This window comes from Ambystoma mexicanum, chromosome 12 (genome assembly GCF_040938575.1).
Source record: "Ambystoma mexicanum isolate Mex_15411 chromosome 12, UKY_AmexF1_1, whole genome shotgun sequence".
NCBI classification, from domain to species: domain Eukaryota; kingdom Metazoa; phylum Chordata; class Amphibia; order Caudata; family Ambystomatidae; genus Ambystoma; species Ambystoma mexicanum.
This window is the reverse complement of record NC_090936.1, coordinates 1,181,371,746-1,181,385,370: the sequence shown is the minus strand read 5'-3', so window position 1 is coordinate 1,181,385,370 and position 13,625 is coordinate 1,181,371,746.

Below are 13,625 nucleotides of genomic sequence, written 5' to 3'. Positions count from 1 at the left end.
GATATGTACGATTTTACAACTTTTTAAATCTTATTTTATTCTTTTTTCTTTCAGAATTAAAATTTTCATTTCTACTTGGGAGTGCGTGACATTGTGCATCTTACTTCACAACACCCACTCCACACTCGCCTCATGTGTCTGATCCACCACGTGTGACCAGTGGTCGAAGTGTAACTATGTTCCCTACTGTCTGAAAATGGATATGGGTACTAACCCTGTAGAGTGCGCTCTGATTACTAACTTATTTGGAAGGGGCTGGCTGTGTCACCAATTCTAAGTTAGGTCCCCCCATAAGGACCTAAAGACAATGCACAAAATAAGTTTAGGAACCGGTGTATCGCGCACTGCCTGTCAACTTCGATTGGTCAAATATGTCTTAAAAAATGAAATAAATGCAAGATTGCCTCCAAATGTCAGCCTATGTTGCCTACTGGCCTGCCCACGTGCTCCACTAACCCCCTCGTCACACCCCCTCCCACATGCAATTCAAACCCCCAAACAAACATGACTGCTGTTTGAGGGAACGTTCAGTGCAGTGCACTGAAGTGTAAGTTTCAACTTCTTCCTGCACTTTCATTTTTAAAGTAAGCCATTCCGGAACGGTTTCTTTTAAAAATAAAAGTATAGGAACGGTAAAACTTCATAAAAAGAAGTAGAGGAGCACCGCTCCCGCTCGCTTCGACCACTGATTGTGACTCTTACTTTCACCTGCTCCCACACCTGCCACCTGCACCCTGTGTCTCACCGCTCACTTTTGACTTGTGATTAAGTCCTGCTATCTCTCGTCACACCTTTTTCTGTTATTCTCGGTCGATTAGAGGGATCTATGAATGACCCCTGACTATTGGACGCGAAAATACAAATTCACCCAATTTCTTTTACCGATTTCCCCACTTTTTTACTGCAAAATGCAGGGGGGAGAGACTAATACATTCCTCAGTTCAATTTCTAAGCGCCAGATCAAGGATTCAAACCTCTGTTGCTCTGCGTTGCCTTGCTTCCAAAACCAGCACCCTGTGCCCATTAGCGATGAAATGCAGGTGCTCTGAAACGGAAAGCCTGCATCACATTCCCTTTGAGGACTTTTGGTTGTGAGATTGAGGTTCCCTTAAGAACTGTTTTCCCCCAGTGCTAGCATGCTCGGTCCTCAGTGGTACCAAGGCTTGACCTCATTTGTTTTAAAGCACCCTTATCCTTGTTTATGAAAGTAATATCAAACATTGTGTATAGGTGCATTATAAACACCCAATAAATAAACAAAATCCCTCGGTACATGGTCTGAGGGGGGATCCACCATGTGTGGTGCTTGCCCGGTGAAAGGACCAGAGAGGGGCGGCAGCATACCACCATAGCTCCTTTGGGACCAGTAAAATGAAGCGGTGCAAGGTGCCTCCAGGTGGAATAGGAAGCACAGCAGCACACCACATATGCACTGCGCAATAGTGAGCATGCGCGATAAGCCTTCAGAAGCAATCGCAAATGTAAAGGATTAGCAAAGATATGCACAGGAAACCTAAGCAGTCTCCATCTTTTCCATGATTTCCCAGCGGCCTCCTGACCCTTCCATGCAGGGTTTCTTGGGAGCAGTCTGTGTGTGTGTTGTGCAGTAGTCTTATTAACTGATTTTCCCACTGTTTCAGGAGGCCATCTGGAAGCAAGAGCTTTCTTCAGCCAGTCTAAACCTTCAGTGCTTTTCTACCTTTAAAATGGAGCAAAGTTAGCTTTATAGCAGAATGTCTCCTGTGTAGAAAATGAATGTTCATTCGTGTAAAAACCACTTCTTTTCACAATTCTTATATATATTACGGCATGTGCTGGAATACGTGCCAATCCTTGTGTGAGACATGTTATAAAAGAAGACACAGAGCCGATTCAGGTAAGGTACATGGTATAGTGCTTTATTCCTGTTACTCTTAAGACATATAGGGCCTCATTACACGGTAGGCGGAGGACCAAGGTGCTATTAGCACCTTGGTCCATGCCGGTAAAATACCGGCACCGCCTTGGTGGAAAGGGGAATTACCGCTCTATTCCAAGGTTGGCGGGGCGGTAATTCCCCCTTCCCCCATTGCCCTTCCCCATTCCCATTTTTGCCCCATAGGGCTCTATGGGAATGGGGAAGGCGCTAATTACGGTGCCGCAAATTGCGGTACCGTAATTAGCACCGTGGTCCGTTTGCGGGTTGGTTTTTAATACCTGCTAAACAGCAGGCGTTAAAGTACCTACCCGCAAAGGGACCTCGCAGTAAGGCGATAAGGGTTAACGGTCACTGGTACCATTACCGGTGACCGTTAACCCTTACCGCCTTCCGTGTAATGAGGCCCATAGTGTTTTAACCCACTGGCTCCCGCCACCCAGGCTACATCTTCCAACTGCTTGTGATGGAATGCCATCGTCCTAGCATTCTCTGTGACCTCATGCATTCCAGGGGAGCTTGCATCCACCCATCCAGCAGAGCACTGCACAACACACCGCCATTCCTTACCAGACACACACCATGAATAAAACAGGATACACCCCCGCTCACACACCACATACACACAGCTCCATACTCATACTTTTAAAGAGACATGGAGGTTTGTAAATACTTGGCATGCACGCTGCCTTTGGACCCACCACCACGTGTGGTCCTACTTTTAACACCTCCGAGAGCTCAAACTGATCCGTTACTACGAAAGAAGCACAAAGAAACGTATCCGGTACTATGAATGTAGCACAAAATGTATCCAGTACTACCAATGTAGCACAAATCCGGTACTAGGGACGTAGCACGTCCACCAATGTAGCACACATCCAGTACTACGAACGTAGCACAACAATTTATCGGGCGCAGTACGTTATTTCACCGTTGGTATTTGCCGCCTTCCTTAACTTGCTTGTTGCATCCTTCATATACAAACAACTACATAGCACCATATTGCCGCCTTGGGTGTTGGGACTTTGAACTTGGGGCAGTGCCCCCCCCCCCCGCAGTAGCTTACCTGGTGTATTTTTCCCCAGGTCTTTTTTGATATTGGCCAGTCCGTCTCCAGGTCCACCTGAAAGACCAGCTTGTCGCGAGTGTTATGAAAGAAGAAGCACCACCACTTCAGGTAAGGTACATGGTATAGTCCTTTATTCCTGTTATTCTTAAGACATATAGTTGCATAGGGGGAACCCACTGGCTCCTGCATCCCAGGCTACATATTCCAACTGCCTGGGTTGGAACGCCATCACCTTAGCATTCTCGCACTCATACATCAACACTCCAACCTTCCACCATTCTCTCTGACCTCATGTATTCCAGACGATCTTGATCCTTCCAGCAAAGCACTTCACAACAGTAAGCATGTTGTCGGCAGTTCCCTTCACCCCGTCAGTAAGGTAAAGAAACGGATCTCGGAGACACTGGCAAATTCCTGATAAGAACGTTCATTGGAAGCTTCCTCCTCATATGGTTTCTTTCAGGATCGGGTCTGTATAGAGCATGCAAAGAGGTATACAATTCCATGTATTCCATGTGGTCTTATTTATTTATTTTCTGCATGTATATAGTGCACACAAGCCCTCGGGCACCAGGGCGCTACAATCCAGTTACATGTGTGCCATTAGCTGGGGAAGTTCTTAGTACAAGATTAGACAGTGGTACATAAGATTTGAACATTTAAAACATTTAAACGTAATGGTAAGGATAAGGCAATGTTTACCCATAAATTGCAGAGACAGTACCGTTGCCATGCCAGGACTGCTGATGTGGCGGTGATGGCTATCGTCATTTAGTTCAGCCGAACAGCCAGGTTTTTAGGGCTTTTCAAAAGGCCCAGTGAGAGTTTTCAACCCTTAGGGGTTGAGGGAGGGCGTTCCAATGTTTTGCAGCAAGGACAGGACGCCTGCTCCTCCTGATCTGGTTTTTTTGAATTTGGGTTGGATCAGCCTGTGATTGTTGGCTGTTCTGGTAGGCCTACCAGTTTGGTGGGGAACAATTATTTCAGCTAGGTCTGGTGGGGCTACTTTGGATATGCACCTGTGGGTAATGGTGAGTGTCTGGAAGAGGATTCTTTGTTGTATAGGTCATGCAGAACGTAGTTTTGTGTTTCTCATTGGAAGAACAGGTATCTCTCATAGCCACAACAGTTACGTGTGTTACACTTACATCAGAAGCTAAAGAGTCGGTAAGGCCCCTTACAGCAACTTTATGCATGCAAATGCGGATTGCAAAAACATTGTCTCCAAGGCAGACCAGAGCACACCGTCAGAGTGATACCTTCTACAAGTCTTGCTGTTCCCTTCCGTTTTGAGGAGTCTGACTCTGGGCTCTCTTTCATGCAGCTGCCAGCCCATCTGTACTATTTCACTGCCCTCTGACTCCTCTATCTCACCTTTTCATAATCAGTGTCTCTCTCTAAAGTGAGTATCGCCCCCTGCCATCTCTGTTTCCTCCCCCAAGCCCCTGTTTACAGTCTATTCGGCCTACTCCCTTACTTTATGACTTCCATGCATTGTGCCCCAAGGACATTTGCAGTTCCTATCTTTTGATCATTTTCAAAAAGCAGGAGCCCCTCTGCCGAGAACGAACATGGCTCAAATGGCTTGTTTTAGGGGCTGGCGCCTACTCAGGAGGATCTACATCCACATGTTACCCTACTCTACCTTCCAGAGAGGAGGCATATCAATGTGCGTATCCATCTGGACCCCCGCCAGGTCAGTCCAGTACCAATATGCTAGGCAATTCTCGTCTGAACAAGGGTACCTACAGCAACAACAGACACATGTTTCAGCCTTGTTGGGCCTCATCAGGAAGGTGATGCTTAGCCTGTCTAAGCACAGTCATAAAGAGGTCCACTCCAGGATTGCCCTGGGTAATTTTGGGTGAAACACCAAGTTACTAAACATTCACAAAGAGGTCTGGGAGCTCCTCTACCGAGAACAAACACAGCCAAATAACCTGTTGTATAGCAAGGTCCCCACTCAGGAGGGTCTACAACCATGTTTCAGCTCAAGGTTCCTTTCACAGAAGAGAAATTTCATTCGCATATCAGTCTGGTCCCGCCCACTTGGGCAGTGCAGCACCAAAATGCTAGAGAATTCTCCTTTGAAGAAGAGTACCATCAGCAACCCCAGACACGTGTTTCAGCCTAGTCGGGCCTCATCAGTGAGGTGAAGTTGTGCCTCACTAAGCTTAGTGAGCAACAGGTTCAAATCTGGATTACCCTGGGTAGCATAGGGTGAAATATCCAAGTTCCTAAACATTCAAAAATAGTTCTGGGAGCCCCTCTACTAATAACAAACACGTCCAAATAACCAGTTCTGTGGGAAGGGGCCCACTAGGAGGGTCTTCAACCACGTTTTAGCTCCCTGCACCTTTCACAGAGGATACATATTAATTTGCATATCAGTCTAGTCACACCCACTTGGGCCTCCCAGCACCGAAATGCTATGCAATTCTCCTCTGAACATGAGTACCAACAGCAACATCAGACAGGTGTTTCAGCCTTGCTGGGTCCTAGCTTAGGGCCGCCTGTCGATGTTCTAGGCTCACATGCTCCATTCCCCACATTTCCAACCTGTGTCTAAGAACGTTTCCAATGTTCACCACCTTGTTAGAGAAGTGGCGCAGAAACATCTCATAAAACTCCACCATACATAAGAATGATGCTAGTTCATCTTTGTTCTGTGGTACTCAGACAGCCCTGGTGGCTTCTACAGTCTTGCCCATCTGGCACCCCCCTGTAGCCATGATGCAGGGACCCATAGACTCAATCTCCCATGCCTTAAAACACAACTTTCCTTCAGTGTTTCTGGAAAACGGACAGTACCATCTCTAGGTTGCTATTGTGTTTCTCCCTGCTGGACCCTCCCACCAGTATGTTGTCCTGAAAACATTGCACCACTGCACAGACACTAAACAAATGATGCATGATTTTTTGAAAGACAGGAAGCCGACACTAGGCCAAATGGCATACGTTTGAACTGAAAAACACCTTCATGGGTGAAAAACACAGGTAGTTTTTGCGAAACTGGGACCAAGTGCACCTGATGGTATCCTGAAGCTGAATCTAACTTTGAAAACCCCATGGAGGACAGTAGCTCATTAAAGTTGGGTACAGGGTGCCAGACATTCAGTTTGAGCTGGCGCAGGTCCATAAACAATCGTACATCCCCATTCGATTGGTCAGAGGTTACAAGAGTCTTCACCATTAGCCTTTTCAATGATGTCCTCCTCAAACAACCTGGACCGTTTCTTGTCAACAGCATCCCTCAAAACCAGAGGTACATTCTGCACCTTGGCAATGACAATATGTGCCCGAGTTCAAACCTCTGTTTTCTCTGGGTTTATAGTCATTGCATCGAATGCAATAGCATCAAATGCCATACCAGAGAACAAAAGCATTGGATGCATTTGTTTTTCATGTTTTTATTTAATGGGCCCCTCCTCAACTCCCCTTTTTTAACCTTTAAAACCCATTTTAATAAAACTAAACCCTTTACCTTTAAAATTAAAAAGCATTCAATGCTTTTTTTCGATGCTTTTTTTTCCTCCTGTGTGGCATTCAATGCTATTTCATTTGATGCAATGACCAGACACCGTTTTCTGCATTATGCCTTTCAAGCACCCTACGGGAGGTACAAACCCGACCGGGAACTTCTCCTGAGGCACTTCCTACTGTGTTCTATGAATAAGCATGACCAGGTCTGGGGCAGTAGGATCCAATTTACTTCCCAACCTCTTCTTTCCCCTCCACCCCAACAGGGATACTCCCTTTCCCTTTAGGTATATTTTACATTGCAAGATCCTCCCCGTGTTGCTCAAGACAACAGGCACCATGCCAAATAACTGAATCCTCCTTCTCTTACGACATCCTGGTTTCTATATAGCAATGTGACTTTAGTGTGAGTGTCAACCAGCATCTCAGTCTTTTTGCCATCTACAGAAATGGCATCACTCGGACTCACAGTTCTAATCATCTTCCTCAACCAGCTCTCGTAGGGGTGACACTGCTCATCATATGCCTGGTGTACCTATCGGCATAATTTCATCCTTCCCACAACAGCCATCCTCAATTTACTCATCCTGATCCTATTAGACGGCACCTCCAGACTGAACACTTTCCCCGTCCTGCTCTTCCTCCACTTTTCAATAGTAGATTTGCAACATTAGGGCTCTATCCCTTGACATCTATTGCACACTGCCCTCCTGGCTAAACAGTTGTTGGGGTTGGCAAGGTGGGGCATGCTCCCACACCAGTAGCATGCTCGGCACTACTACCGTGTGCCCTTTTGTGCCTTTCTTTGCCGCCTTCAAACGTTTCTTTCGTCACTCACTTATGTGCCTCTTTGGGGTTGACCTCCAACCGTAAAATCTCCTATGCCCATGGAGTATGCTCCCTTTTTTCTAACTCACCCCCACACATCATTCTGTCTTCAACCTTTTTCCCAATGGCAATGACCTTGACCAGAGAATAAATCTCCCTGGACTGCACTCTATCCCTAATTTTCTTCAGTCTAACACTCCGCCATAAACGGTATGCAGTGATTATATGGAATCCAAAACAACGAATGAAAAAATAACTAATTTTGAAAAAAACTAAAAATTGGGTTGTGAGATGAAATAGTGGTTTAGCCGTGGGGGAAACTATTATTATTTTTAAAAAAGGGGAGCCTTGGGAGGAACCCCCCAAAAAACAATAAAAAATGAATTAGTTATTTTGGAATTAGTTATTTTGTATTTGTTATTTTTTCATTAGTTATAATTACATGTAACCCCATAAACTGCTCTCTGATGTGTTTTTTAAAAGTCCTTCCATAATTACATGTTAGGGCTAGTTGCCTGAGGGCCTCTTGCATCCTGGTACAAAAATAATAGTGTTCAAGAATTGTACTAGTCTTTTTTTTTATCATGTGGAGATCTACCTTTGCTTAATACAACATCAAACTTTGCCAGTGCCTCCCCATTCAATTGTTCCTCTGTTAAGGAGGGAAGACCCTCATAGATCCTTTCTTCTTCATGACCAAGATTATGTAGAAGGAGGACACTATTACCTTCCATGTTGCAGGTAGAGCCATATGCAGGCAACACATAGTTTAGGAAACCCTTCTTCCACCCCTTCCATTGAAGTTTGTGTTCCCCTAGATTGGGCAGAAATGGGCTTGGATCGGGCACGTTCTGCATTGTTGGGGGATAGGGGTAGTCTGGTTTATGGTGAGTGGGCCTCATTACGAGGCTGGTGGTAGCCGTTCCTGACATACAGACACGTTCCTGACATACTGTGCCCATCTGCCTCATGCTTTGGAGGCGAGGGGGGAGAGGTCCGCTTACATAGTAAGCAACCCCCTCTACCTCCCCACTTCACAAACAGATCCCTGGTGGTCTAGTGGCATCGCTGTGCGCGGATTGAACGATCTGCACCCGATCCGCGCCAAGCAATGCTTCAAATAAGGTATTGTTGGAAAGGGGAGAGTCTCCCCTTTCCAACGACAACTCCCTTGATCTGAACGGCACAATATTGCCACAGATCGAGGGAGAGAAAGGTGGAGACTCACTTTCTTTTTTCACCAGGGCAGCCAAAAGTGGCTGCCGCAGTGAAAATTACTTTCAGTTTCATGTCACTGTGCGTTACGCAAGCTGATGAGAAACTAAAAGAAATCCAACCCCCAGGACATGAGGAGGAACCCGGGGGTTGGATAACACTTTTGTGACACAAAGTGCAGTGCTAAAAAGGACCAGGTATCTCGTCCTTGGCACTGCAAACGTAATGTCAAGGACGAGATACCTTGCCCTTGGCAATTAAGAGGTTAACAGAATTAAAGTGTAATTTATTCACGGCATAGGTTTATGAATATGCCCATTGTTTTACACATTTAAAACTAACAGTTTCATTTGGGTTAGTGTTTTTAGTTGGGATGTTTTGAATCTCTATTAAATCGTGGAGTTTCTGCTCATACATTCAAAGGCATCACCTTCTTTGATAAAAGCATATATTATATTTTACTGAGTATGTTTCTTCCGCCAAGTAATGTTCTAAAGTGGAAGAAGGTTGAAAGATTACAGGTGACACGAAAAGATATCTTCAGGTGAGTTTATTTCAACGAGCCCACCGCCAACAACGCCAACAACCAACTGAACAATCTCTGTGTTCCAGCTTCACGAGCTCAATGGAACTTGAAGCTGGAACCCGAGGCGGACGTAAACAACAACAAAGTATGTTCATTACATATCTCCCGCCCCAGAACATTAACTAAAACCCTAAAATTAACATTTTTATTATGAAATTAACAGAAAATAAGAACTAAAAGAAATTCTACATTGTAAGATATCATTGAACAAAATCCTTTAACCAACTCGGTTTACATGCAAGTCTCTTTGAAACCTCACTGTTAATAACTTTAACATTTGTACTTGTATTTGAGTAATCACTTTCATTCTCCTCGCCTTGTAATTTGCTCCTTACTCACACCCTGAGGTCCCACACCAGGGTTCACACCATCTTTCTCCCTTCCTGTCTCAGCTCTTGCCAATCTGCCCTGAGACCACACTTCACCTCCTTCCAAGATGACAACACTTCCACGTACCGCAACAATTTTCTTTGGACCAATACATTTACTATCCGCACACTTCTGTGAACACCTGGGGTTCTTCACTAACACCAGTCTACAGCTTTCCATTCCCTGCTCTTCACACACCTTCTCCTGTCAAAAGACTCTTTATTGATTCTATGGCCCTGTTCTATAAGTCTCATAATGGCATTCCTGTCCACCACCACTGCACCTGCCAATCCTAACCACCCAGTACAAAGCTTAGTTCCCGGCTCTTTACCCTTAAGTGACACAAAAGGAGACACTTTTGTGATGAAATGAGGAGTAGTTAAATAATTACACATCATGTAGTTTAATATATCTCTCCAGTTTTGTCCAGTACACATTGCAAGCTGAATACCACCCTTGATAAACCTATTGACCCTCTCGACCAATCCCTTATCCCTTGGATGATAAAGTGCCGTTCTGATGTGTTTAATGCCATTTCCCTCCAAGAATGTCCTCATAAACTGAGAAACAAACTGTACACCATTTTCAGAGACCAGTTCAGAAGGACAGCCCTCTCTGAGAAATACCTTTTCTAAAAAAGAAACTAAATCTCTACCCGTCACCTATCTAGCTGCCTCGCACTCCACCCATTTGGAATGGAAATCAACAAGAACAAAAATGTATTTGAATCGATCCCCCAGACCTGCCACAGGCCCTAATATATCTACAGCCAGTTTCTGCCACGGCTGAACTGGCACACTATTAGGAATTAAAGGCAACACTCGCGCAGCCTTACTTTTATCACTCAGTTGACATGCATTACAATTTTTTACAAAATCCTATGCCATTCTATACATTTTGGGCCACCAGTAACTGTGTCGTATCCTCCTCATGGTAGCTCCTTCACCCAGGTGGCCCTGATGTGCCAGCTCCAACAAACTCATTCGTACTCCTTCTGGCGGAACAATACAACTTCCCCTTCTCAGTCTGCTTCCCACTATACTCAGCTCTTCTCTGACTTCCCACCATGTCTCAAACTTCTTCTCAAGAATTTCCTTGTCAGGCCATCCATCCACAGTCCACTGCTTAATAAGTTTAGGATCCTGATCTACAAGTTCAGCATGATCCCATCCTCGTCGCCAATGAAAGATTACAGGTGACACGAAAAGATATCTTCAGGTGAGTTTATTTCAACAAGCTCTCCGCCAACAAAGCCAACAACCAACTGAACAATCTCCGTGTTCCAGCTTCACAAGCTCAATGGAACTTAGAGCACAGCTTGTGAAGCTGGAACCCAGGGCGAACGTAAACAACAACAAAGTATATTCATTACAAAAGTATCCATTTACCAAATATATTGGGGCTGATTTACTGAGCTAAAAAAATAATGTAAGTTACACTTACACCAAGACATGATTTAGGATCTACTTGCACTGTTTTATTTAGCTAAGTAAAAGTAGTTTTACTTACACTATTTATTTGAGCTTAGTGAATCAACCCAATACAAATATATATGTGGGTCTGATTTACTTAGTAAAAGAAATAGTGTGACATACACATGCACCAAAAAATGGCTTAAGTTATACTTAGACTATTCTGTTTGAGCAACGTATTTAGGAAATCAGCCCCATTGTTTTTACATTTTTTACAAGCGTAGCAGACAACATTTGTAGAGCAGTTTTACACTTACGTAAAAACATTGTTAACTACTTTGGGCATTGACAGTGTAGTCAAATAACTTCTTTTGAATTGCAAATTATATTGATTAATTAATCTAGTAATTGTTTTGGTTCTGTGTGCTAGAGAACATGTGTCTGTACTGTTTATGTTTTTGAAAAGTTAAGTAACTATCTTAGTTATGGTATTGTATTTTGTTGTACATTGATATGGTCTGTGTATATATTGGTTTATTTAGATCTTTCTGGTACATATGTGCCTCTTTCAATAAGGTGGAACTGTGCAGTGTTTGCTCCCTTTTCTTTTACATGTTGTATTTGTAACTTGTTGACTTGTGGTTTGCACATTTTCATTGTTATGTGTTGAATGCGCTAGGTTATGTAAAATGTGTTGTTCTTTTAATTCATGGTATTTTCTTCATGCTTTTTCTCTATATTTTTGTGTTTTTTAGCCCATTCTGACAAACATTTTCATCTGTAAATAAATAAACAAAAAGACACATAAAATAACAATATGCTTTGTAAAATATGTTTTAACCTACATTAGAAATATTAAATTTAGTCAAAACAAAAATACTTTTTTCATTTTTAAGTTATTGTTACTAACACATTCGCAATGCACATTTTAATCCTTAATATGTTCAAATGTGAGTGTACGCGCTATTAGAAATATTTGTGAATTTTGAAGCTTGAGGGTGTATAATCAAAATGTTTTGCTGCAATATCAAAACAATAAACAACTGGTTGCACATTTTGCATATTATTATTTATATCTTTTATAAAAACGTAACATCTCAATTTGTTTGTCTTTATGTGTAGGAGCATGTACACATTATAGGAAAAAACTTGAACATGTCAAAGTAAGATAATTTTGTAAGCTATGCAGCTTAAGTACAAGATCAAATGTGTACAGTGTAAGTATGTATTTAAAAGTAGTGTAGTTATGTGGATACAGTAATGTTTATGCAATGTAAAATTGAAGTAGATTCTGTGAGGCATAAGAAATGAAAGCTGGACACAAAGTTGTCATGTTTTTGGTTAAAGACTTTTATTAACTTAAACTGGTTGGGAAAATGCTTCCTGACCCTGCACTAAGAGGAGGTTCCCTACCTAAAACTAAAAACTAAGGATCGGTCTGTGTCAGGATGTCAGAAATTAAGAAGCCATCCTTGTGTCAAAATGTATTTTCCTGGCCCTCACACTATAAACAAAATAATAAAGTGAAAAGGGAAATGTCAAACTTTGTATCCGCTAAAAGTGTTTTGAAACACAAATAGAACAGGCTCCAAAGTAAATGTTATCCAAGATGAAAAGGACATTGGTTCCAGAGGGTGGTTCCCTTCCCCAGGATTGTGTCTTTCTTGATCTACAACAATCCTGTTAGGTAGAAGGCTGTTTAGCCTAGCAAGTTCTTCATTAACAAAGGTTCCTTTTTATTCAACAAACACTGTTTCTTCTTAACACTTCTTATAGGTTTGCAGTTTGCCTGGTAAACTCCAGCTAGGACCAATTTCCTGGTATACTCCCCTGCCAGGATTTCTCTTGCACTTCAATTGCCTGGTATACACCCCTGCCAGCACTTCTTTTATACTTAATTTTCTCTTGGACTTCTCATTTCTTACATATACTGTCCTTGATTCATCATAGATTTCTCTTTCATTGTTCGTTTCAAACTTTCCCCATATCCACATGCCATGCACTTGTATGATATTGGGATTTGCGTTTGTATTCTGCTCTTTTCATTCTCAAACAATCTTCTTATTGCTTCTGTATTAGTAGTCTCATATTATATTATATTTTGGTTGCCAAAACACCCCCAGCCCCCACTTTGCTTGGGCTAACTCACCAGCTCTGTGTTACGTCTTCGGTTCCTTTCGAACATACACGGTGTACCTCTGAGCTTGCTTCCCGGTTGGGGCTGCTCTGACCTCTCTCCTGCTCCGCTCGCAGCTCTGCTCCTCCATGCATGCTTTTCTTTAGGTTCCGGTAAGAGTGACGCTACTTCTTCGAGCTGCAGAACGCTCAGGGACCCTCTCACGGTTCCTGGTATCTCCACAGCACAACCTGCTCTTGCAACTTTTCTTCCCTTCCCTTCTGGTGAACACTTTTGCTCTGCCGCACCAGCTTGTGCCTCCAGCTTCCACACTCCTCTGAGGGAGATGTGACGTTCTCTGCCGTGCCGCTTTCTCCTGTGCAGCTTTCTCCTGTACTGCCTTCTCTCATACTCCTGTTCATAGTTGGATTTCCATCTTTAAAAGTCCTGTGCAATGGGGATTTCTAAAAACAGCTAGCACGTTCTTTGAGCTTGAGGCTACTTTTGACCTGCATCTTTCCCTTCATCCTCCTCACCCCAGTACTTAGGTGATTATGGGAATTGGAGTCCATTGTTGTCAACTGATGCATAGTATTTGGAAAGTCTCCCTCAATGATTCCATATAACAAGTTAGT